The sequence below is a fragment of the Capsicum annuum genome, chromosome 5 (genome assembly GCF_002878395.1).
Source record: "Capsicum annuum cultivar UCD-10X-F1 chromosome 5, UCD10Xv1.1, whole genome shotgun sequence".
Taxonomy (NCBI): Eukaryota; Viridiplantae; Streptophyta; class Magnoliopsida; order Solanales; family Solanaceae; genus Capsicum; species Capsicum annuum.
In genome coordinates, this window is record NC_061115.1 from 128,117,934 (window position 1) to 128,144,630 (window position 26,697).

The following is a 26,697-nucleotide window of genomic DNA, read 5'->3' on the forward strand; positions in this document are numbered from 1 at the left end:
AATCTCTTCCCTTTGATGATTTCTCCAACGTACTTTCACAGATGCTATCTCTTTATTTCTCATCTTCTTAACTTGGCGATCTAGAATAACAATAGGCACTTCCTCATAGGTAAGATCTTCCGCAACTTGCACATCCTCAGTAGAAGTGATATGTGATGGATCTCTGATGCACTTTCGAAGCATTGACACATGAAATACCGGATGTACTGATGAGAGCTCTTGGGGTAGCTCTAATTCATATGCAACTTGTCCAAACCTTTGAGTGATCTTACAAGGGCCTATATAACGTGGACTCAACTTCCCTTTATTCCTAAATCTTATTACCCATTTCATTGGTGATACCCTCAAAAATACCCAATCACCTATAGAAAACTCTAGCCCTCTTCTTCTACTATCCGCATATGAATTGTGTCGACTTTGGGCTGTTTTCAGTCGTTGTTGAATTACTTTAACCTTCTCTATGGCTTGATAAACAAGATCCAGTATGAACAAAAGAGTTTCACCCACTTCGAACCATCCTATTGGTGATCTACACTTACTTCCATATAAAGCTTTTTATGGTGCCATTTTGATACTTGAATGATAGCTATTATTGTAGGCAAACTCAATAAGAGGTAAATGATCATCCCAGTTGCCCTTAAAATCTATTACACAAGCTTGTAGCATATCTTCAAGTGTTTGGATGGTACGTTCTGCTTGTCCATCTATTTGAAGGTGAAAAGCTGTACTCAACTTCACTTGTGTTCCCAAACATCTCTGAAAAGACTTCCAAAAGTTTGCAGTAAATTGGGTTCCCCGATATGATATAATAGAAATTAGCACTCCATGTAATCGGACTATCTCTTTAATGTACAGCTTCGCATACTCTTCAACTGTGTAAGTGGTCCTAACTGGTAGGAAATGTGCGGATTTGGTAAGCCTATCAATAATCACCCATATAGAATCGAACTTCCAGGATGTACGAGGCAAACCAATAACGAAATCCATGTTGATCATGTCCCACTTCCAGCTTGGAAGATCAATGCATTGCATATAACCTCCGGGTTTTTGGTGCTCAACTTTAACTCTTTGATAATTTAGACATTCACTATAAATTCTGCAATGCTCTTCTTCATGTCATTCCACCAATACATATCTTTCAAATCTTGATACATTTTGGTTGATCCTGGATGAATAAAATACCTTGAACAATGTGCCTCTATCATAATCGTCTTTCTTAGCCCGTCTACATCCGGTACACACAATCGGTTTTGGCACTGAAGTACTCCTTCTTGAATAAGCTCAAATGCCTTGGTCGCACTACTCTGAACATTCTCCTTAAGCTGTAATAAAATAGGATCTGCATATTGCTTCTCTTTCACTTTAGCTACTAATGAAGATTCCGCAGCATTATGTACGATAAGCTCTTTATCCGGAGTTTCAAGAAGGCGAACTCCCAAACTAGATAACTGGTGAAGATCTTTAATTATGCCTTACCTTTCTATAGGCACCATCATAGCCTTACGACTTAACGCATCAGCTACCACATTTGCTTTCCTGGATGGTACAAGATATCAATATCGTAGTCCTTTAATAGTTCAAACCATCTCCGCTGCCTTAAATTTAGATCCTTCTGGTTAACAATATATTGCAATCTCTTATGGTCAGTATATATATCAACATGAACCCTATATAAGTAGTGGTGCCATATCTTTAAAGAAAAAATAACTGCTGCCATCTCAATATCGTGTGTAGGATAATTTTTCTCATGTGGCCGCAATTGTCTAGAAGCATATGCTATTACCTTACCATGCTGCATCAATACAAATCCTGAACCAATTTTGGAAGCATCACAATACATTGTATACCCTTCGGTGCCTTCTGGAAGTACCAACATAGGTGTAGAAATCAACTTGTTCTTTAAATCTTGAAAACTCTTCTCACAGGAATCATTCCATTGGAATTTAGATGCTTTATGGGTTAGCTTGGTTAAGGGTACTGAAATGGAAGAAAATCCTTCAACAAACCTTCTATAATAACCAACCAACCCGAGAAAACTACGAATCTCCATAGGCGTTGTGGGCCTTGGCCAGTTCTTCACAGCTTCTATCTTTTGATCATCAACCTTTATTGCTTCACTAGATACAATATGACCCAAAAATGCCACCGACTTTAACCAAAACTCATATTTAGAGAACATTGCATAAAGCTTAAAATAATAAAGAGTCTGCAATGCCTGTCGTAAGTGATTGACATGGTCCTCTTCTGATCTAGAATAAACTAGAATATCATCTATAAAATCTATCACAAATATATCCAGGAATGGCTTAAACACCCTATTCATCAAATCCATAAAAGCTGCGGGTGCATTTGTTAGCCCAAATGACATAACTAGAAACTCATAATGACCATGTCATGTTCGGAAAACTGTCTTGGGTATATTCTTCTCTTTGACCTTCACTTGGTGGTAACCTGACCTCAAATCAATCTTAGAAAAGCACTTGGCGCCCTGTAACTGATTAAATAAATCATCAATTCTTGGGAGAGGATATTTATTCTTAATAGTCACCTTATTCAATTGCCGATAATTAATAAATATCCTCAGCGAGCCATCCTTTTTGCACATAAATAATACTGGTGCTCCCCAGGGGGACATACTAGGCCTTATGAATCCCTTCTCTTGAAAATATTTCAATTAATCTTTCAATTCTCGTAATTCTGTTGGGGCCATTCTATTTGGAGGAATGGAGATTGGTTGGGTGCTTGGTATTACATCAATACCAAACTCTACTTCTCATTCAGGAGGCAAACCTGGAAGATCTTCAGGAAATACATTAGAAAATTCATTTACCACCGAAACAGCGTAAAGAGTTGGTGGCTCCGCTTCTGTATCCCTTACTCTAACTAAATGATATATGTATCCCTTGGAAATCATTCTTCTTGCCTTAAAATAATAAAACAATCTACTTCTTGGCACGCCAATTTCACCTTTCCATTCAAGGACCGATTCATTTAGAAAATGGAAATATACCTTTTTCGTGCAGCAATCAATTGTGGCATAACAAGACGCCAACTAGTCCATACCCATTATAACATCAAAATCTACCATTTCTAACTCCACAAGATTAGCCATCGTATCACGACTACAAACAGTTACTATACAGTTTTGGTAAACCCTTCTAGCTATAATAGATTCCCTAACTGGTGTGGAAACTTTAAATGGCTTAACTAACAGTTCAGGTATTCTTTTGAACTTTCCAGCAACCAATGGATTAACATAAGATAATGTAGAACCGAGATCAATTAAGTCATATACATCAAATGAAAATATAGACAACATACCCGTAACCACATCTTGGGAAGCCTATAAATTTTATCAATCCGATAGAGCATAAGTACAATTTTGAGCCCCACTAGAACTCGTGGCTCCTCTATCACCTCTAACATGACCCATTTATTGTGCACCCCTTCCTAAATAAGGCATCGATGATGATGATGCAACAAATGACTGCGTAGGTTATGCCATACCCCCTATGCCCCTTCGTGGGCATTCTCTCATCATATGCCCCGACATACCGCACCAAAAGCAAACATTGGTCCCCAGCCGACATGCGCCCAAATAATACCTTCCACATTTATTGCATGGCTCTTGAAGAGGTCTCGATTTTCTCATATTCCCTTGCGCTTGTTACCCCACTGTCTGCGAACTCTAACTCTCACTTCTGTGCCTAAATTGATTTTCTCTGGACCCTTGGAACTGTGGTGGGGCACTAGCTGCAGAATAAGAAGGTAATGGCCTAGGTGGTCTAGGAAAAAACTGTGGTCTGAACCCTCCTTGGGATGCCATGAACTGCCCTGTAGATATGGCCCTCTTGGAATTTCCTCTTTCTAATTCCTGTGTTCTTCTCCTCTGCCTTTGATCTTCCATTTTCTGTGTAAAAGCTTGGATCCTCGCTATGTCTATATCTTTGTTCAAAGCGATAATAGTACAATCTGTAATTAGATATGGATGCAGCCTATCCACATATTGATGAACTCTATCATCCATAGTAGCTACAACATTAGGAGCATATCTCAACAAGGAATTAAATCGGAGATTGTACTCCCCCATGCTCATATTCCCCTGACAGCGATTTAAAAACTGATCTGCACGGGCCTAACGAATCTTGAATGGAAGATAATGATCAAGAAATGCCTCTTTGAACTCTTTCCAAGTAGCTGGGGGTGCATCAATACCCCTAGATCGTTTCCAGTCCTTGTACCAATATATAGCCTCCCCTTTAAATCTATACGCCGCTAACTCCACTGTCTCTCTACCCATTACATGTATAACATCTAAGGCCCTTTGAATTTGATCAATAAAGTCTTCTGGATCCTCATTAAGATCTGATCCAGTAAAAGTGGGAGGATCCATCTTAAGAAAATCCTATGTTCGAAGGCTAGCCACCCTATATGTACCACTAGGACCTGTGGTAGGAATGGCTTACCCTTGAGCTTTCCCAGCAACTATACGAGTTAAAAGTTGCAATGTATTTCTAAGATCTTGATCAGCAACATTAATAGGTGGCTTTGGGGATATAGTTCTCCTCCCCCTTATTTCTTCCAGAGTGGAAGAAGTTTTTGATGCATGCTCAGCTCGAGCCTCACTTTGATTAGCTGGTATAGTGGGTGACTTACTAGTTCCCTCTTCGGAAGCCACATCTACTTGTTTACCAGTATTCTTGCTTCTGGTAACCAGCATCATTACTATAATAAGAGAAATAAATGGATTCAGTGGTCAACTATGACTTCATATACAATATAGGCTCTATCGCACGATCTAAGATATGAAGAAAAGAAACAATTCCTAAATGTCCATAGCCTCCTTTTTATAGATGCGGTGCACGACACACCGATAAACAAGACTCTACGTAGACACGACTTTGTAGACTCACTAGGACAAACTTCTCTGATACCACTTTTGTCACGCCTCAAATCCTATTGGGGTGGACTGGCACCCATAACCGAGGAGGCCCAGGAGAACCAGATCATAACCTTATACTTCCCATGCATACCTCTATGACAACCCAAAATTTGAACAATATCATGTCGCATATAAAAGGAAATAATCACCTGTATAAGCTCGAGCACATATATATATATATATATAATACTTGGCCATTGGAGCCATTACGTCTATTAACAAAACACCACCTTGACTGTACATTAGGTCTACAAAGCCTCTAGATAATACACAGAGTTTAACTAAGGTTGAGACACACCCCGCCATATAAGTAACTTCTATACAATACCAAAAGTGAATGGATATGACACGGAAAGCCCCGAAGAAAACTGGAGCTCACTAAAAGAAGCTGGATATCCTAGCTCCTACTTGTGCGGTGTATGAGCTGAGGTACCTGTGCCTGCAGCATGAAATGCAGGTCCCACATGGGGGACGTCAGTATGAAATATGTACTAAGTATGTAAAGCTGTAGATAATCACATATGATATAGGAGCTCAATAGAAATCAGAAACAAGTGAATAAATCGTAATAGGAGTGGACCACACTTATTACAACTTGTGACAATCTGTACATTGTATTTATTCAGTCACTTTACCTTTGTTCTTATCATCTTTGTAATCATTACTGTACTGTACTGTGACCATTAGGCTACCTCCAGTACATATCAACTGGGATTGACCCATGATAGGCTTATGCCCTTGGGATACCACCCATAAACACAGAAATAGGGATCGACCCATGATAGGCTTATGCCCCTGGGATACCACCCGATAAGAGAGAACTTCCATCACTTAGTTCAATTAATGGAGTTATGATTATTCGAAGTTGACCCAAAAATTCGGCTGGCCTTAGTAGTTTGTGTGCAGGAAATTTTCCTGCACATTTACTATTCCTAAATATCCCGGTCACCGTTTTATAGTTTCGAATGTGCTCGATTATATCCGAAACCTATTCGTTTTTGGAAATCTTTATATCATTGGAAAGTTTATTCAATAACCTTCGTATGGAACCATAGACGGGAAAATTCCGGTATAAATAAAATAAAAATTAATTCCATATAAATAAGACCAATACACGTACTTTAATACGCCAATACATGTACTTGAATACAGGGTGTTACAGGGCTATACTAGGTCAATGAAAAGAAAAGATCCTTCATCTCATCTACTATGCTAGTAAGGCACTAAATCCTGCTCAAAAGAACTATACTGTGATGGAGAAAGAGTTTATTGACAGTGGTTTTTTTCCTTTAAAAAGTTTAGATCATACTTGATTGGGACAAAGGTGAGTGTGCATACTGATCATGCAACATTGAGGTAATTGATGGCTAAAAAAGTTGCAAAGCCTAGGCTTATTCAATGGGTTCTGTCGTTGCAAGAATCTGACTTTGAGGTGAAGGACAGAAAAGGTACAAAAAATCAAGTTGTAGATCATTTGTCTAGACTGAAGGAGGAGGTTATGCAGAAGATTGCTAATGGGTTGGAGATTGATGATAGTTTTCTAGATGAACAGATAGTGGCAGCTTCCCAGGATCTATTTCATAGTTTGCAGATTATGCAAATTACTTAGCTAGTAATCTAGTCCCAGAAGATCTTTTATATCAACAAAGAAAGAAGTTCATGCATGAGGTATGGAAATTTTTTTGGTATAAACTTTATTTATTCAGAATTTGTATAGATGGAATCATTCGTAGGTGTATACTTGAGGTGGAGATGATGAGCATACTTGAAGCTTGCCATTTATTGCCAATTGGGGGTCATCATGGAGGGGCCCGCACCACTCATAAAATTTTTTAGTGTGGCTATTATTGGCCAATAATCTATAAAGATGCTCATGATTACGCTTCTTCTTGTCACCAATGTCAATGACAAGGTACTATTTCTAGAAGACATGAACTACCTATAACTCATATTTTATAATTAGAATTATTTGATGTACGGGGCATCGATTTCATGGGACCTTTCATGAGTTTGTTTGGCATGAAATATATACTTGTGGTTGTAGACTAAGTTTTGAAGTGGGTGGAAGCAATTGTGCTTCCTAATAATGAAGCACTTAGTGTCACTGGATTTTTGAGAAAGAATATCTTTTCTCGATTTGGTATGCCATAGGCTATTATTCATGATGGAGGGTCATATTTTTGCAATTATCTATTCAAAAGTCTGCTTGAATAATACGGAGTGAAACACCGGGTGGCAACACCCTATTATTCGCAGACTAGCAGACAAGTTGAGGTGTCCAATAGAGAAATTAAGTCCATATTGGAAAAGACTATGAATGCAAATAGGACTGAATTGGCAAGAAAATCAGATGATGCATTATGGGCCTACCACATAGCTTACAAAACCCCCATTGGTGCTTCACCTTATCAGCTAGTATACAACAAGGCTTGGGGCCTTCCAATTGAGCTTGAACATAAGGCACTATGGGCATTAAAAAAGCTGAATCTAGAATGGCAAGATGCAGCCAAGTCAAGGTTGAATAAGATTAATGAGTTGGATGAATTCCAGCTCTAGGCATATGAAAGTTCAACACTTGACAAAGAAAAAATAAAGCTACATCACAGCCACAAGATTAAGAAGATATGTAAAGTAAAGATAAAGCTGTATCACGACCGAAAGATTAAGAAGAGAGTATTAGGAAAGGTTGACCAGGTGCTGCTCGATAAGTCTAAGCTTTATTTGTTTTTAGGTAAACTAAGGTCAAAGTCGTACGGTCCATTCACAGTTACAAAAGTTTACCCCTATGGTGCTTTAGAATTAAAAAGAGATGGTGAGCCCTCATTCAAGGTAAATGGGCAAAGAGTGAAGCACTACATGGGAAAATATGAAGACGTGAATGAGGTTGTTTAAATTGCCCTTGGTGAAGACTGAGGAGACAAGGATATTGTATCAGGCTGTGATGTTAAATCAAGTGCTGCATGAGAGGCAATCCATGAGGCGAGTTGGTGAAATCTGAGTATCTAACTTAGCCTCGTTATGCCACGATGTTAAATCAAGCGCTGAGTGGAAGGCAACCCATGTTTTTGTACATATTCATTTATAGGGTGTTCAGTGTGCAGGAATAATAAATGCAGAAAATATCCAGAGAAGTCAAAGAGTTTTTGGTCATATGGACTCTTTACGAGTTGTATATAGACAACACGACTCGTGAGTAGGAGTCTTATTGACCTGGGAGAAAAATCAGAATTAGGTAAAAGGTTTTGGAATGGATACAATTCTCAGAACGAGTCATACTCTCAAGGTACGACTCGTAACCTTGAGTCATACCCACTTCATAACCCAAGTAAGGTTACAGGTCTATACGAGTCAAACAAATGAACCGTAAGCCTGGGTATAAGTCATATACACAACTCGTACCCATGCTTACCAGTTTAGATCATGAGTTAACCCGACCCAGATCTTAAATTAAAAAGAAAAGAGGCACCCAACAGGAACCCGATAGGCCAAACTCATACCCATTTCAAAATTTGTCTAAAATTCAAGATTTAGTCCACAAAAACACTTGTAATCAACTTGATTAAATTAACATCAGCTTCAAAATTTTCATTTTCCTTGAGTTGAATTCAAATTTGGGAGCAAATAGAACTTGAAAGCAAGAATTTGATATCGTCAAACACCAAGTAAGTTATTAACCTCATCTCTTTACTTTTCAAGTTGAAATGAGTCATGTTTGATACTATGAACTTGGTTTGAGTAGGATCTACACAAGTTTTGAATTGTTTTCACCCTAATTTAGGTGTTATTGTTGAAAAATTGGAATTGGGGGTAGAACTAGGCTTTGTGAAATGGATTTTATGTGTTGGGTAACCTAAAATGATTGATATTACTTAAAATTATAATGGATATTTTGGGAAATTGCTTTGGAGTCAAAATTTAAAGTTGGACTTCTATGTTGCAGTGGATATGTGACCTTTTACAACTCGTTCCCACCGGTACATGAGTTATAACAAGACTTATTCTGAAACACCTTGACATTGAACTATTGAAAAATTCCCTTATTTGATGTCTCTGAGCTAGGTACGACTAGGGATATGATTCGTACCCCTTGGATACGAGTTATATCATTCTCTCTCTCTTTTCTCATACCCTAGGTAGTGTGGTGAAGGTCACTCACTATCCTAGGTATGATTAAGCCTCAAACCAATTGTATCTTAAGGTACGAGTCATACCAAGACCAATCATATAAGTGAAGTCTTAGCTTAGAGTGGACTATTTTTAGTATGGTTGATGGATACGAATTAGGGCATAAGTCGTACCCTTTGGATATGACTCATTAAGGGGTAGTCATACCTTAACCAGTGTGGATGACCTAGGAGAACCCTCAGTTATGATTTAGGGTACCACTCGTACCCTAGGGTACGGTTTCTTAAGTGAGTTATACCCAAGGACGAGTTCATTTTCCAGCTTTTAACTAAGGGCCTTGTGGTCATTTAATACACCTAAAACCCTAAGTCCCCTCACTATATAAATGTTTTTATCCTTCTAAATATCCATTTTGGTGGACCAAACACCCTAAATACTTTCTCAAACTCATTTGTGAAGAATTGGAGGCAGGGGTTTCAAGGGTGATATTCTAGAGGCAAAGTAAAGTCAAGATTCTTGGTGAATCAAGTTGTATAAGTCATGTATCTCTCTCCCTTTTTAAATAAATCAAAACCATGTATTTTTCACTTGGATTAGTAAATGTATATGGTGGTTTTAAAATCAAATGAAAATGGTTTTTGTTGTCAAATGATGAATAATGTTTGCTTTTGGTTAGACTTGTGATTATATATGATATTGGTGGTGGTTTTTATGTGTGGATGTTTGTTTTATGTGGTTTAACAAATGTGACTTGATTAAACCTAATATGAATGAATTCTACCATGAACTTGGCCTTGATAAAGATATGCACACAAGGTGTTTGTGAAAATGTCTAAATGAAATGTCTAGTCGCATGTTAATGGTGTATTAAACTATAGTATTGGTCTAGTGAGAATGAATGAGATATGATATTGTTATAATGAATATGAATGCTTAGTAAATAGTTGGTAAGAACCTTGTTAATCATGTAATGAATTAATATATGACTTTAGATGGTCTGATGTCCCAATAAGTATGAATGGTTGAGAAATGGTATTGTAATGGTATTGTTAGCCATGTAATTAGTTAAATAGTTGAGAAATGGTATTTTAATGGTATTGTTATCCATGTAATTAGTTAAATTATGACCATGTTGGTTGATGGCTAAGAAAGGGGTTCATTTCCCTAAACATGAACTTGAATTGTGTGTGGAACTAAAGTTTGGTATAGAAAGGCTACTAAAGCTAGAATGGCTTGTAAGGGTCTTGATGATTATAATTTGAATTCAATGATGGTTTGAATGAAGGCATTGGCCTAATTAAGTGGTTAATCGATTAGTACTCCCATGAATACCTCATGGTTACATATGGTGTTAATGTGGGTAAATGGTTTAAGCCTTTAAATATGAAATGGATTGAATGGATGTTAATACATGAACTAAAAAGGGTTAAGAGTTCAAATAACTTCTAATAATGGCAATGAAATGGATTGTGATTGGAGTCCCTCACCTAATGAAATAACTTGTGGTTGGAGTCCCTCGCCTAATAAAATGGCTTATGATTGGAGTCCCTCTCCCAATGAAATAGCTTGTAGTTGGAGTCCCTTATCCAATAAAATGGCTTGTGGTTGGAGTCCCTCACCTAATGAAATGGCTTGTGGTTGGAGTCACTCGCCTAATGAATTAGCTTGTAGTTGGAGTCCCTCGCCCAATGAAATAACTTGTGGTTGGAGTTCCTCGCCCAATGAAATAGCTTGTGGTTGGAGTCCCTTGCCTAATGAAATGTCTTGTGGTTTGAGTCCCTAGCCAATAAAATATCTTGTGGTTGGAGTCCCTCACCTTGGTTGAACTGGTTGAGTTGGTTTGAGGTTTGGATCCCCTTGACTAATTGATATGAATCAGGTTACATTGATAAACAAGAAAAATAATGCAGAAGCAAAAACCAATAGATTAAAGACAAGAAATTAAAGATAGATGAAATTTGAGAATAAATCTCCAATTTCGAGATGAAGTTCTAAGAACCCTAATTGATCTTAGTATTCAAAATTAGTAGATTAAGATGAATTATGATACTAATCGAGTCAATTCAAGAACTTAGATCCAAAGGTGATCTAGACCCCTATTTCGAAGAAATTAAAGACAATAATTAGTATAAGACTAATCACCTTCTTTAATTAACTTTAATAGAAACAAAAGATATCAAGTTAAGAATTCATCTTACCTCCTAAAGGATTGTTCTTATAAGGTTGCAAGATAAATCCCAAGTAGACAGACACAAAGGTGTAAATAAGAGAAACTCTCAATTAATAATAATGTTGTTTGAAAATAACAAAATTCATCCCTATATATAGGGAAAAACCTATCCCAAATAGCATGGGATTTGAATCCTACTTTTATGGAATAATAAATCTAGGAAACTTTAAACTAAGAAACTTTAAAACTAGGAAACTTTAAACTTGGAAAATTTAAACTAGGAAACTGTTAAACTAGAAAAAATAAAAAATAAATCCCTAACTAAATAAGGAAAAGTTCCCAAATTTAATCAAAACTCATATGGCCCAATCTTCTTCCGATTGGACTTGGACTTGTATCGTGAGATATGTAGAGCACTTAGCCCATGCTTCTCCATAATTCTTGGGCTCGTTCTTGGGTTTTTCTTCCATTATAAGCATCTTCCTGATTCAATTGAAGCTCGTCAATCTTAATATAAGTGGGCTAGCTTGGATGCTATCACTAATGTAACAAAGAAGTTTAAGGTTCTAAAATTGGTAAGGTGAAAAGTTAAAAGTTCTTCACTCAATGTGGCGGATCGTGTGTTAACATTGAAGTTGTGAGCTTCCATTCTCCGGAAGGCATGCATTTCATAGTCTTTCACTTCAAGTCATAGACTTGTATGGACTTGGTATTTGGCTATTATCAGGGGTATGTCTTGACATATTGTTGACATCGGTTTGTTAGAGGCTTTGTGGATAACTGTGGACTTGGGTATATTGGCTAGATTGTTGTCATTAATGAAATGTTGGATACTATCTAAGTATTGACTATTAGCTCTATTTTCTGTTACTTTGATATTTGGTCGGAGTTCATCTGACACTTATGAATTGAATAGATGGTTTGGTTGGGTTGACGGGGCGATCTCCGATCCAAGTTGGTCTTGAGATGCTCAAATGACAAATAATTTTAAGGTTCTAGAATGGATACAACTCGACTATACGAGTCGTACCTAGGCCATACAACTCGTACATTTTGAATCGTACCCATCTGGTTGGATTTAACTTATAATAAATGTTTCTGATTTGCTTACGCCTGTTGGTAAAGAGTCATACCCTACTGATATAACTGGTTAGGAGGATTTGTAAGCTAACAAGTGAATAAATGACATGCATATTATAAGATATGACTCATCCAATGAGTCATACCCATCAGGTAGACCAGTACCTACCACTCGTACCATGACCAGAACAAGCACATTGAACTTTAGCTTTAAATTTTTGTTTTGTTTTCTTTACATACTTACTATTGATGCTCTTTTTGCAGGAACGCCTTCTAATAATGCTTCTTCATCCAAACAAGCTAAAAAGAACACTAAGAAAGCACCGATTGCTAGTGTGAACCCAATGATTCTGAATTCAAGATATCAACAAATAGAAATAGTGAATTACTTGAGGAAACCATAAAGGGGAACGCTTCACAAAAGGGAAAGGCAACCGAGAAAGCAAAGGGGAGAAAGTGGTTCCCCAAGAGTCAGAATCACCCCCTAAAGGCCTGAGGAGAAAGAACCCTACTGTTTCTCCTCCTTACATACCACAACCTGCTAATGATGATAATGATGCTGAATCCAGTTCAGTAGAGGCTAGTTTTGAAAAAGCTCAGGAGTCAGAAAAAGTAGATGCTACCCCGATAGACTGACATGATCCCTACTTGCACTTATAATTATATAGGTGCCCATCATTGAATGATGAGGGTACCCCAGAATGCAGGATACATTCAACAGTGGGTTGTTCTGATTTCTGAGTGGAAATATTAGAAGGGTACTATATCTAGAGAGAAGGTTTAAGGCCACAGGGATGTCTGAGTTATCGAGTTTTGAAGAGAGGTTCTGGCAGTATGGATTTCAGTAGGTGACAAGAGAGTCTAGAATATATACTAAGGCCCTCATTTGTATATTCTATACAATATATAAGGGTGAGCTTCAGATGTAATACCCATAGGATCAACTGTGGTAGGGTGGTGAGCCTATTACTTCCCTGATGATTCGTGGTGTACGGGTTGATATTTCCCCTTAAATAATTGGCAATTCTTGTATGGAGTAGAGTATTAGGCTTCCGTCAACATAGATGAGATGGACTACAAATAGAGGAGATAAAAAAGATAACCAACATGACGTTGGGTTCTAAGGATAATATAGTAATTTTAGATGGATAGCTGAGCGTATAGCCTCAAATGAGCAAAATACAATATGGATTGTTGGAGGCCCCAGGGTGGTCTCAAAGATGAAAAAGAAGAGCACCCTCAACTTTGTGGGAAAGGCTTGGTGGACTTTGGTATGACATAGGCTATGTCCAACCACTGGTGATGATGCTCTAAGCCCGGTTCGGGCAGATATAATAGTCAGTTTCATGGCCAGCTATGAGTTTGATGTAGCAGAATTCCTATCCTGAGAGATGAGGGATCGGACAGTTAAGGGTGAGAAGGTATTGGTGGCTTACCCCTGTAGATCATGCAGATATGTCTGGCTGCGGGAGTGTTGGAACTCCTTAGGATAGATGAGATGATCAAGGATCGGAGAACTATAGACTTAGGCTTGATTAAAGATGTGGACAACTTCATTGGGCTAAAAGGCAGGCAGGCAAAAGATATGTTGGACGATTTGTTCCCTTAGAATGGTCAGGCTGATACCACTACTACAGCTGAGGATACCGAGGTAGGTGCATAGACGGAGGGATCACATATAGATGTAGTGGGTATTTCTAGTTCCCCACCATAAGTCCAGTCCATGCCACTCAGACCTTGAGGTATGCCCTCTAGTGTTATGCTTTTCTTATAAGCCGTTTTGACTGAGGTTACGACCAGACTAGACATACTGGAGGCTAAGGTAGGACATAAGAAAGGAGGTATGGAGTCTTGGATTGATGCACAGTTTGAGATCCAAGACAGATGGGCCCAAGAGCACCTGGATTCTTATGAGTGGAGGATCACTCAATAGTTGAGTGGTGGAAAAATTCATAATATTGTTGATTTTAGATTCGAGGTTGCTGAAATTAAGAAAATGGTTGTAGATCTTTATAAGAGACCAATAGTTGCTGAGCCTATAGTCGAGACAGTGATCCCTACGATCCATGTGCCTAATATTTGGGTAGTCCCAACAAATGCACCAGTTATGGAGACCAAAGAGCAAAGAAGAGAGAAAAAAAGAAAGAAGAAAGAAGACAAAGTAGCCAGGAAGAGGTCCAGAGCTGAGAGCATCTAGGATGAGCGGGATCGAGAGCAGCGGGTCTACGAGATGGCCTTAGGAGTTGGTGGATTGAGAGCCTCAGTTTTTTATGCTGAGGGGGTAGATGTTATGCCCCTGATTATTATTGATTCAGTCTTGGTTGTTGGGATGGTAGCTGATGAGAGTGGGACCTAATTTGAGAGACAACGTAATGATATAGATGCATTAGTACCTTGAGCATCTAGGTATGACTTTCCATCCTCACTTGATTTATTTTTATAGCACTGAAGGCAGTGCATCTATTTTTGTTGGGGGTGGGGGTTATCCCAAAAAATCTGGGAGTAGCAAAAAAGTATAAGTAGCTAAAACTGAAAATCTGTTATGACTTGTAGGTTTGATGCGGGCAGCTAATATTGGAAGAAAATTAGCGTCCTATGGCAGCGGATTATTTTTATTTTGATTTTGAGTATTTTGAAAATTTTCATTTGTAATGAAAAATATTTTTGGTTTTTGATGCTAAAATTTGATTTATGGTTTGTGAAACACTGTTGATTTGAAATGATTATGTTGAGATTTATATTTAATGAAATTGCGTTGAAAAATTGACCTATCCAAAAAATCTTTGTTTTGCTGTGTGATAGGTATACTTATGTGAGACTGTTGTGAATCTGGAAATGGCATTAGGATTAGGGATACAATAATTAAGAGCAAAAAGTTGCATTGTTGGATAACTAGTACTTAGTAGTATAACCATGTGCAAGTGCGTGTGAGGTATACTGAGCTCCCAGTGTGCCAAAATCTAGAACTTGCCCGGTTGCTGTTACCTAAGTCTAAGATAGTCAAGCAGGAAGTGATCATAAGCCATTTTTGTGTGAGTCCACTTGAGCCTAAAATGCTCTAACCAAATGAATGAATCCCTTTGATCTAAATATTTGAGCCTTGATAGACCAAATTCTCTTGTTACACCTATCAACTTCCCATTTTCCTTACAATGAACCTGTTTTGGACCTAGTCCTCTTTTGAACACTATGTACCTCAACTCAGGTAAATTGCTTAAGTTGAGGGTGGCTGTTATAATGGGTACGTAGGAGAAAACAAGTATAAAGAATGAATGTAGAAGGAAAGTAGGTGAAATTTGAGCAAGTGAGGGGAAAATAAAAGTAAGAAAAGTTACAATGAAAAACAAAAGAAAAAAGAAAGGAAAAACAAAAGTTAGAAAACCACACTTGGCCTGATCAGAATGTGCTTAAAAGTAATAGGGAGACATGAGGATGGAAATAAAAGAAATAAGTGGACCTTGAGGAATGCGTAGTGTCCAGGAGGCTAGCCACTAAATGAATCCCAAAAGACATCATACTAGCCCTAAGTCTACATTACAAGCCGAATAAAGTCCGATAGTGATCTTACCGTGACTGTCTGAAAACATAGGGAAAGAGCATAAGGAAAAGCCTATGGTATTCTGTGTACACCAGTGATACTTCTTTGTGAGTGTGAGAGACATTTGTTATATCCCTAAATATATTGGTTTATCCATACAAAGAGTGAATGGGATTTCTTTTACTGTAAGTGTACATGGGTTATGCTGCTAGGTTGCTAGATTATTTGATATATGTAATTTATGTCTATGCCCAGTTGTCTATTGCTAATGTAATTCCATCATCAGATTCCCTCATGTTTCTACGTGTGCTAAATTGTTGTACACAATTTGAGTTTCAAAAGTTAGAATTAGGAGGGAAATAATAAGATTGAAATTGGGTTCACCACTGGTAGCTTAAGGTCCTCCTATTTAAGCATTGTCTCTATATCTGGAAATTGTGTTTGGTTTTGTTTGCTTGAGGAAATGCAAAAGTCTTAGTCTCGAATATTGATGTGGTGTGAAAACACGACACTTTAGATGATTAAACCCGTGAATTTATGCGTGAACTTAAGATATTTTGTTAGATATAATGCACTTTGGTGTATATTGCAGGTAAAATAGGTCTACAATAGTTTTGGAATAAAAAGAGAGTAAAATACCTAAAAAGACCAAGTATGATCAGGATACGAGCCAACTCATAAGTTGTAAGTATCTGATACGACCCATTTGCTGAATCATATGGACAATAGAACCAATAGCCAATCTGAAGAGCAAAGTATGGGAAATATATGACTCAAGTATCTGAGTTATAAGCATAACATAACCTACACTACTACTCAAGATTTGAAGTCTCAGAAGTATACGATTCAAAAGTTTAAGTACGACTAGTATAAGGAAGTTGTAAGTGTTAAGAGATTGGAAAGATCAAAGTACTAGGTGGATACGAGTGAAGGACCCGAGTCGTACACTCAGGTATAACTCGTAAGCAGAAGTTGTATTACAGAAAGATGAAGCCTTGGGAGAACAGATACTGGAATGGATACGAGAAGGCAGGGTATGACTCGTATGTTGCTGGTATGAGTTAAGACTGAGTCGTACCAATTGTCTATTTAACTTTACCTTTCCCATTTTTATTAGGATTTTTATATTATTTTGAGATACTATAAATACTCTAGGGTTTGTCTTTTATTAGGTGAGGCATTCTTATAATAGGATACATACTTTTACAATACTGTTACAATTATTCTTGAGATTTTGGGTTTTATTCAATTAAAGACTTTGGAGTTTATTCATCTTCTTATTGTGCAATTAATTATATATGTTGTTCTTTGATAATCATGGTTTCTTTCACAAACATGATTGGATAATCTCCTTGACTAGGGTTGTGGGAACCCTAGGGGATTAGTTACGTAGAGGAAGTGTGAAACTCATTTGCTCTTGGGTTATGCATGTATCTTAATCTTCTTTACGATAATTAATCTCAAGTAGCTGCAGTAGATTGATATATCCTGTATTCGCACCCATCCCCAAAAGGGAGTTTACGATTGAGAAAAGAAGTTAAGACAATGATTTGAGTTTTTTACCTTCACCTTTTAGTCCCCGCGTCTCATTCTAATCATTTGATCCCAAAAAGAGTGGTGAACTGAGGTCGTAGCAAGGAGAAAAAAGGCAATGCCCTGAGACTTAACCGGTAAAAGGTGAAATTTATCTTCACGCTCAAAAGATGAATGATAAAACCTATCTTGCATACTTTACATATAGAAATACAGGACAATTGGATTGAACATGAGAAATTTATGAATTTGAGAAGCCAGGGGGAACATAAGCCTAGTATTCATCTTATATTGTCTATAACTCAAAAGCAATCAAGATTTAGTTACTACTTGCGATTGATACCAAAATTTCCCCCATTTACTCTCCTGTAATGCATGTGGATTACATCAAGTCGAGAAAATGTTCACGTTTTCCCTGTTGGATTGACCCCAACCTAGTTGGGATATTATATTTGTAAGTAACCACATTATACTTCTGTTTGGAGTCTAGTTTTGGGCGGCATCAGATATTAGTGTTATGAGCTTATTAGTTATTCGTTCTAAATAAAATATCTAATATTAGTTGGTACAATTGTGCATAGTAATTTTCATCAAGTAGAGATAGGGATGAAAGCTCAACCATCAATTAGACTGAGATGTTTAGTAGAATCCCCTAAGTCCTAGAACTACAGGGCTACCGTAGGTTTTAAAGGGTCACTTATCACACCAGGCTTGATACCTTAGTGCTTTTGGACATCCGTTAGTGGATCCACATTCATCATTATTTGTACACTTGGCAAGGTACAAAGCACTTTGCTAGCTGGGTTTACAAGTTGGACCTTTATTAGGTCAAATTGGGGTATGTTGGTTAATGGTAGCTTTTACAGTCCATGATTCAGATTCAGATATTTGCATGACTATGTATTCAATTATTCAACTTATCATACCTCTACATACTGTTACTTGGTCATTGTGTTTGTTTAAATATCTCAGTTTTATTTTTATTTTTCCATGTTATATTTAGCATATTCATCTTATATTAGATAATGCATATTTCACATGCTCAGTTCATTCAAATCATTGACCACATACTTTTATTTACGCTATATTGTCTTATAATATAGGTTCCTACATTCATCATCTCACTCGAGGCTAGTACGGTTCAATATTATTTTAGCAACAGAATTTTGGTGAGTCCTCATCATTCAAGGATCAGTTATTAGTATTTCTTTTTAGTATTTTTCTTAGTTTCAAACAGTTATAGTTAGCTGAGAGTTTCTCCTAGTAACTCATTTTAGTAGAGGCTTTCAGACAAACATTTAGATTTTCAAATTAATGTTTATGTCAAAAAGTATTTGTTTTGATACTCAGTAATGGTATTGGTTTTATTTATGAATATATCACTAAATTTTATCTTTTTCTCAAAATTTTATTAGTTATTTCAACATTCTTAGAGTCATGCCACTCTATGGGGTAAGATTAATTCCACTTACTCTATGCACCATGTTACGAATAGGGGATAGTATCGATCATGACACCTCACAAGAACCAATAAGACCAACAAAACCAACAAAAAAAATGTCCAGATCAATTCAAAATTGCACCACACCGGTGAAACAAAGTAACCTACTCACTATTGTATTTGACCTTAGGCGTATTTATACACCTAAGTCTTATTATCTACACGATTTTAGATTTATTTGAAGGATAAATTAGCATGATTATGTAAATAATTAGTGATATTGGTGTATTTGTGTTCTAATACTCATGTTTAGGTTGTTTAAGTTTCATTTGAATCGATTCGAGTAAAAACAACTAAGGCAAGGCTAGAGGAGTTAACTATTCAAACCAAACTTGAGTTGTACTTATTCCTGAGTGATTTTAATGAGATTAAAACATTTGTATTCTCTAATGGTTGTTATAAAAATGTGAACAAGCTTAAAAGAGGTGAATTTGATGACATTTGAAGCTATAAATGAGCTACAATAGATGATGGAACAAGGAACAAGTTCGACGGGCGATAAGGGATAAAATCAAGCAAAATTATGCCAGTTGTTGCTTCCTCCACTGTACAACTGAGCCCAAGCTCCCATATCTGTGCCACTATCTAACACGAATTGAGATAATGGAATGTCAATCCTTGTAGTACTTATAAATGGGCAAAAAGTCAGTCCTAAAATCTTAGATTGAGTAGCAAACACGTGGTAATTGTTTCCAATCCTTATGGGACTTGACTGGATGACTAGGAATCTATATAAACATATTAAAATGCTGAAAAGGAGTGGGGAACACGTGGGAGAATTACACCACAAAAAATTAATACTCACAAACTCCTAGACTAGGATTTGATTTTCTACTTATTTTAAGTAAGGGCAAAATGTGTATATTTTCATGTGGGGAAGCATATGGACAAAATTTTGGGCTATGAAAGGATTACTTAGTAACATTTACACATATCTTTTGAGGTCTACACAATTTGGAGAAGCAAGAAAGATACCAAGGAGCTTGAAACTATGGTTCTTTCTTCTTTTACTTTTCTTTCTTGTAATTTTAATTAACGAACTCATTTATGGAGGTTACTTGTATGAATATGAGTGGAAAAATAACCCATTTATAGGGTTGAGGCTACAACATGATTGCTTAAGTATGTTTTAAAGTTTGGTTTATATGTTTATCAAGTCATGTGATTGTTCTTGTGTTCTTGTTTTATTATTATAAAGAATTGTAAACTTTATGATAAATTGTAGTCTCAAAATGAATTAACCATAGGAGTGGGGAGACAAAATAAAGATTGTAGGGAGTGTGGATCATGTATTTAATTGATTATGGGCTAATTATTAAGGGATGATTTATGTTTAGGATAGGGATATACCTAAACACTCCACTAGGTCAATGAAATGGGAAGATAGCTTAATGTATCCAAATTAAAGACTCACATCCCCATACAACGATGTAGTTGTGAGATTAGTTTGAGTAGATTACTAAGAGGATGAAAATTTTCAAGTTATAATAGATCAACAATCATGATAAATATGAACACTGGCTTGAAATCATAGTTATGCATAAATGTGAAGTAAATCAACCTACATTTCTTGATATATTATTTGTAATCCAAGCTTCATATCATTGTTATTTTTGATTATTTAGTTTATAAAATCAAAAACTAGAAACTCTTTATGTTTACAAATCGCATTTGTTTAACTTTAATAGTAACACTTAGATTGGATAGTTTCCTAAAAACCAAGTCCACATGGGATCAATAATCAGCTCGCAAGAGTCACTTTATTACTTGTTTGACCATGTACACTTACATGTCCATTTGGATGCAAAATGTTTTTGGTGCCATTGCTGGGGACTTGAAAAATTAGTAACCTTCTAATTTTTAATTTACTATTATGTTTGATAAGTGCTGACAACTTGGTCTTAGCTACTAAACTTACAGGTACATGTTGGAATCTTAAGCAGGTTGTAAAGGGAAATTAATTTGGCTGAACCATATCCTAAACCTCAGCGACATTTGTACTAGTTGAGGAGACAAAAACACTTATCTATCTAATCTTACAATTTTAATAAAGAGAGACCATTCCTGTAGCAATAGGTGATGAGCAACTAGCTCATGAAAATCGGCTATAGAAGGTCAATTTCAGATTAAGCAGAATATTTTATAATTATTGCAGAGTAACTGGCAGTTTACAAGCTTGTCACATGAGGATCTATAGGTCCACTTACCAAAATTTCTTAGAGATCAGTGACACATTCATTCCAGCCAAAGTCTTTATAGATTATATAAGGCTTATACGTTTTCCATTATCACTATTCTGGGAGTAAAGAAATGGTTGAGGCAAAAACCTTCAAACTCGATCACAACTTAGGATGATTTAGCAAAGAAGTTCCTTATCCGATTCTTTCCTTTTGGAAAAACTGCTAGGTTGAGGAGTGAGATCCTAAGTTTCAAATAAAAGCAAGATGAAAATCTCTATCAGGCATGGGAGATATTTAAGTTACTTCTCAAAGATTGCCTGCATCACCAATAGACAAATGAGATATTAGCTTATACTTTTGTTGAAGGACTTGACCATAACACAAAAAATTTCCTATATTTAGCTGCAGGTTGTCAAGATTTGAAGAAAATCTATGATGAGTTGATACTCTTCTCAACCAAATTGTATAAGTTAATCCAGAATAGAAGGATGATATATCCAGAAGTGTAGTAAAGAAGCCTATCGATATGATCAAGGTAGATAGTATCATGATATTGACTGCACAGTTGGCCTCCTTTCAAAACTAGATGATGACACAATTTAGTAAGTTGAGTCTGACTCAACCTCAAGCCCAGGTGAATATAGTTCAGCAGGGTCAAAAATGTTATAAAATTTGTGGTGGTATTGGTCACTCTACAGACCTATGTTGAGCAAATCCCAAGCCTATAAATTTTGTGGGCAATGCCTAAAGAGGTACTCAAAACTATAGTAATTCCTATAACCACAACTGGGATAGTCATCCTAACTAATGATGGGGAAATAATTAGGCTCCACCTTAGCTTCTTCAACAGGAACAAGGTATTTAGAATATCACTCAGGCTAGAAATATAGAAAAGTCTTTGAAAAAGATATCGGCCAACCAAGAACAAATGACTACGAAAATTAAAAATCATTAGATGGCCCAAAAAAATCTAGAGACATAGTTGGGTTAGTTAGCTCAGACATATAACTCAATACCTAAAGGAGGTTTGCCTAGTAATACAAAAAATTCAAAGCAAGTGATGGCAATAACCTTGTGGAGTGGTAGATATTTGGTTGATGCACCTCTAAAGAGAAATCATGAGGTACAAGTAAAATTGAGAACACTTAAGCAGCTGGAAAACCAAGTTGAATATAGAGAAACTGATAAAAAAGGAAAGTTTGAGTACCTAAATAAAATAATGGTTGAGAAATATCAAGAAATACCACCACTATCGTTCCCTCAGAAGCTTAAAAAAGTCAAAGATGATGCTTATTTTATGAAGTTATTTAATACGTTCAGAGAACTTCATATTATCCTTCCTTTGATAGATGTTTTGCAGGAAATTTCCAGGTATGCTAAGTGCCTGAAGGATATGGTGACAAGAAAAATGAGGTTAGGTGATATTGAGGCTGTAGCACTCACTGAAGAGTACAGTTCTGTGGTTATAAGCAAGATGCCTAAAAGATCAAGGACCCTGGAAGTTTTACCCTTCCCATGCAAATTAGTGAAAATAGTGTTGTTCAAGATCTAAATAATTTAAGGGTAAGCATAAACTTGATGCCCCTTTTATTATTTAATACTATTGATTTAGGAAAGCCTAAGCCTTTCTCAGTTGTGCTATAGATGGCAGACATAACTACAGTTCTCCTCGAAGGAATCATAGAAGATGTTCTCATCAAGGTCGGTACGTTCATTATTCTTGCTGACTTTATTATTCTCAATTATGTTATAGATGACAGGGTAACAATCACGTTGGGACATCTATTCTTAGCTATTGATGAAGTATTGATAGATGTTAGAGAGGGCACACTCAAGATAAAATTGAATAATGAAACATTAATCTTTAGTGTATAAAACACTCAACACACCCTTATACTATAGACATCTATGCATGATCATAATGATGAAAGTGGATAAGCAAGGGGTGGAAGAGTGCGAATTTCTAATTACCTCTTCGGACTCTCTCATGGAACTTCCCGAGTTGACAAATAAGATTGAACCTACCAAACTTAATTGGCATCCTAAAAAGGCATGTGTGATAGAATATATAGACCTTAATTGTGAACACTTAAGAGATCAGAAAAGAAGAAAAAGATGGGCCCCAAGATGGTGGAAAAAGTTGAGACAATATGGATGATGGATTTGATGTGAGTCGTGTCGAGATAATAAATTTGGCGATGCTTGGGCGGTAATCCAAGTTTGGATAGTTATATTTATTATGTATATTTTATTTAGTAGCACCTTTAGTTTTTTTTTTTTTTATGTTGACATGTTGAAGAGAAGTGTGAGTACCTAAGATTTTAACTAAGGAGCAAGGTGAACACAAAGTGTGGGGTCCTTTGGACCTCTTTGATGGATAAGATGCTACCTGCCTATATTAGTGGCATCAATGAGTATTCCTAAACCTTATTCTTCGATTTATACTTTAGGGACAAATTATGATTTTAAATGTGAGGTGAGAAATCTTTCAATTTGTTTAGGGTGAAGTGTGCTATAGAATTTTTATTTTAATTTATTTTCTAGTTTTCTACTAAAAAAATAAGAAAAAATTTTTATCTTTATTTATTTTCAATTCTTTTGGTTTGGCCTATTGAATAGGAGAACACTTCACCCTCCCCTCATTTTTCTTTTTGATTCTTTTTCAAGAAAAAGCCCTTTAAACCCAATACCCCTTTTGATTTTTAGGAGTAATTTTAAAATTCTTATTATTAGGAATAAATAGAGATGCTCTTGCTAGGTGCTATACATGATTAAAAGATGCAATGTGATTTTGAATGTGGAAGCATGTGTAATGAGTTGATGATTATTTTTGAGACACTTAGGCTCATTTATTAGGCTCTTGGGTGATATTGCTTTAATTTTGAATTTTTGCTATTGTTTGGTTGTGAGTCTATAAAGATCCGCTTTGATTTAAACATGTGCATGTATGAGTGAGGTTGTTGTTATATTCCATGGTTGAATTTTGATAACTAGAACTTGCCCGGTCTATTTGTAAAGTGAAATAAAGAATGTAAAGTTTAGAAGATGATATAGACATTTCCATGATAATCATGTTTTAAACTTGCTTTATGTACCCTTTCTGCATGACATTAGTTAGACTTGTTGAGCCTTTAGTCTATTTTTTGGTAGCTTTATATGTAGCTTATTTCTTTTCTTTCAGTTGACTGTAATGATCCAAAACTTCTAAGCGCTTTAGTTGAAAAATTAAGATGTTATAGAGTGTATAATTGGAGAAGAAAAAAGTGAGAGTCATGCAGCAAGAAAACAACTTTGGTGCTTAAAAAAGCTTATGTGTTGTTGGTAGGGAGTAATGTAATGATAAGAAAATTGATTAAAAGAAGTGAATAATGTGTTGATGACAAATACTTCCTACTAAAGATATATAAGCTATCTTATATAGATAGGGCAAAACAAAAGAGAAATGGAAATTAAAAGCGGTGGAAAAAGGATTGGCTGGAGATGAATTTTAACACAAAGTGTAGTGTATTAAAATGCTTAGGGAATATAGGAACTATTACTAGCCCAAAATAGTTTCTACCCAATCCTTAGCCTACATTACAACCCTTGAAGTCCTACTTGATCTTGAGCTTTGATATTCTGATATTAGTAAAGTACTACACTAAGGGAAAGATTATAGTCCATCTTGTATAACTTGTGAATTCATTGGGAAAGTGAGCAAAATTTGACTCTTACATCCTTTCTTGTGATAATTGCATATTTGTGAGTGACTATACGTGATTATTTTATGGTGAGGGTGCATGTTTAGTGATGGATAAGTATAATACCGCGTATTTCCCTAGATAAAATTAACTCCTAGTTCATGAGTGATTTAATATAAATTTTTATAATTACTTTGTATTTTTCAGTTAAGAGCCTGTCAATGCATAGAAAATTCAGTTAGCTTTCCAATGATATAAAATTTTCTTAAATCCGATAACCGGGTAAGAAGTTATGGCTATTTTTAGTTTCAGTCGTTAAACACCATAATTCAGGCCAGTAGCGCATCGCAAATTAAGTCAAAATGATAATTGTCAGTTTCCAATGAGGTACATCGATACCAAAGCATCGTGCCAAAGCTTATTTTCACATTTGTCAATTTCCAGTGAGCCAACACGATTGTACCGCATCGTGTCGAGCTTCCAGGTCCCATCCAGTATTGCAATGCGATTCCACCGCGTCGTGCCACCAGCCACATTCTCAGTTGTCATTTTCCAGTGGCTTGGCGCGATAGCGGCACGTCACTTCAGGGACCAAAATTGGGTTTTAAGTGATGAAAATTAAAAATATTCCAGGGGTAATAGGGTCTTTTTCCATGACCCAGATCAGCCTTAAACACAAAATTATGCCCTAAATACCCTATTATATCATTATTCACTCACTTTTCTCAAGATTTAAAACATTCTCTCTCAAAGAGGCAAAAATCCTAGCTTTAAGAATCAAGGTCAATCCTAAGGAAATCCTCCAAGAACCTTTAAGAACTCTTCTTCTCAGGTATGTTAGGTGTTTATCTATGGGTTCCTTTCTCCCTTAGATTCCATGAATCAATTTTTTAAAACTACCATATTGTTGAATTATGAACTTCCATATTTGAATTAGATTGAATTCATGTTCATGACATTAGTTGGGTTTCAATCCATGATTTAATTGCAAGTTTTATGAAAATTGAATAGCATATGTGATGAATATGTGATTATCTTGATAAACCCTTGAATTTACAAATTGATTAATGTATCATGATGTTGATGTGTTGGCCATTGTTATGTAAATAATCTATGCTCCCCAAGTGTTGGCTAAAATACTTATGTGAATTGACTAGTGAAAGCATGACATGTTATTATGTGGTCCCAATCATGTACAAGCGTATGCCCTACAAGTGTTTGCTAAAATACATATGTGCATTGACTAGTGAAAGCATGACATGTTCCTATGTGATCCCATTCATGCAAAAGTTCATGTATATCAAGTGTTTGACAAAATGTCTTAAGTGAGTGCATTGTTAGAAAATAAGTATTGTTATGCCTTTATGATCATGTTATGCCTTTATTTTTATACTATCGAGTCCTGAGGGTATTTAATACCCAAAAATCTAGCTGTTTCCCTAGCGCCAGTGTCAGTTACAAAATAGTATCTGTCATATCACAATTGGTAGAATTCAGTTAGCTACAGAACTCAGTAGAACTCAGTCAGTTAATGAACTCAGGAAAACTTAGAAAACTCAGTATCAGTCCAGTCCAGTTCCATATACTCAGTTTAGTGTCTTTCAGTTGGGAGTAGGATTTAGCACCGAGCGAGTGCAAGGATGACGACTTCCCCATTAGAGAGGCAGACTCGTTAGTAGCAATCCTTGTACTCCAGAACCGCGTAGCTAGTGCAGGATGAGGAGTCACTCATCAGACTAGGATTGACTACCTCTCAGAGGTCATCCGTTAGATTAGGCTTGGCTCTGCCCAAGTGTCACCCATCAGTTAGGCTTGGCATCCTAGTTTTCTAGTGTTAGTACCCGTGGCATGGTGTTAACACCCTTCTAATTTGGGTCACAGGTTGGACCCCTATCAGCTCAGATTTGGGGCATATCAGTTAGATGATTACCTCTCACAGTTTCAGTTT

At 36.4% G+C, this 26,697-nt stretch overlaps 1 non-coding gene across 1 annotated transcript; it reads right to left on the minus strand.

Moving 5' to 3' along the window:
* Positions 1-21,293: 21,293 nt before the first annotated feature.
* On the minus strand, positions 21,294-21,400 carry LOC124899060. Its single transcript, XR_007056198.1, has one exon. It is a non-coding gene; the product is annotated as a small nucleolar RNA R71 (small nucleolar RNA).
* Positions 21,401-26,697: the final 5,297 nt, after the last annotated feature.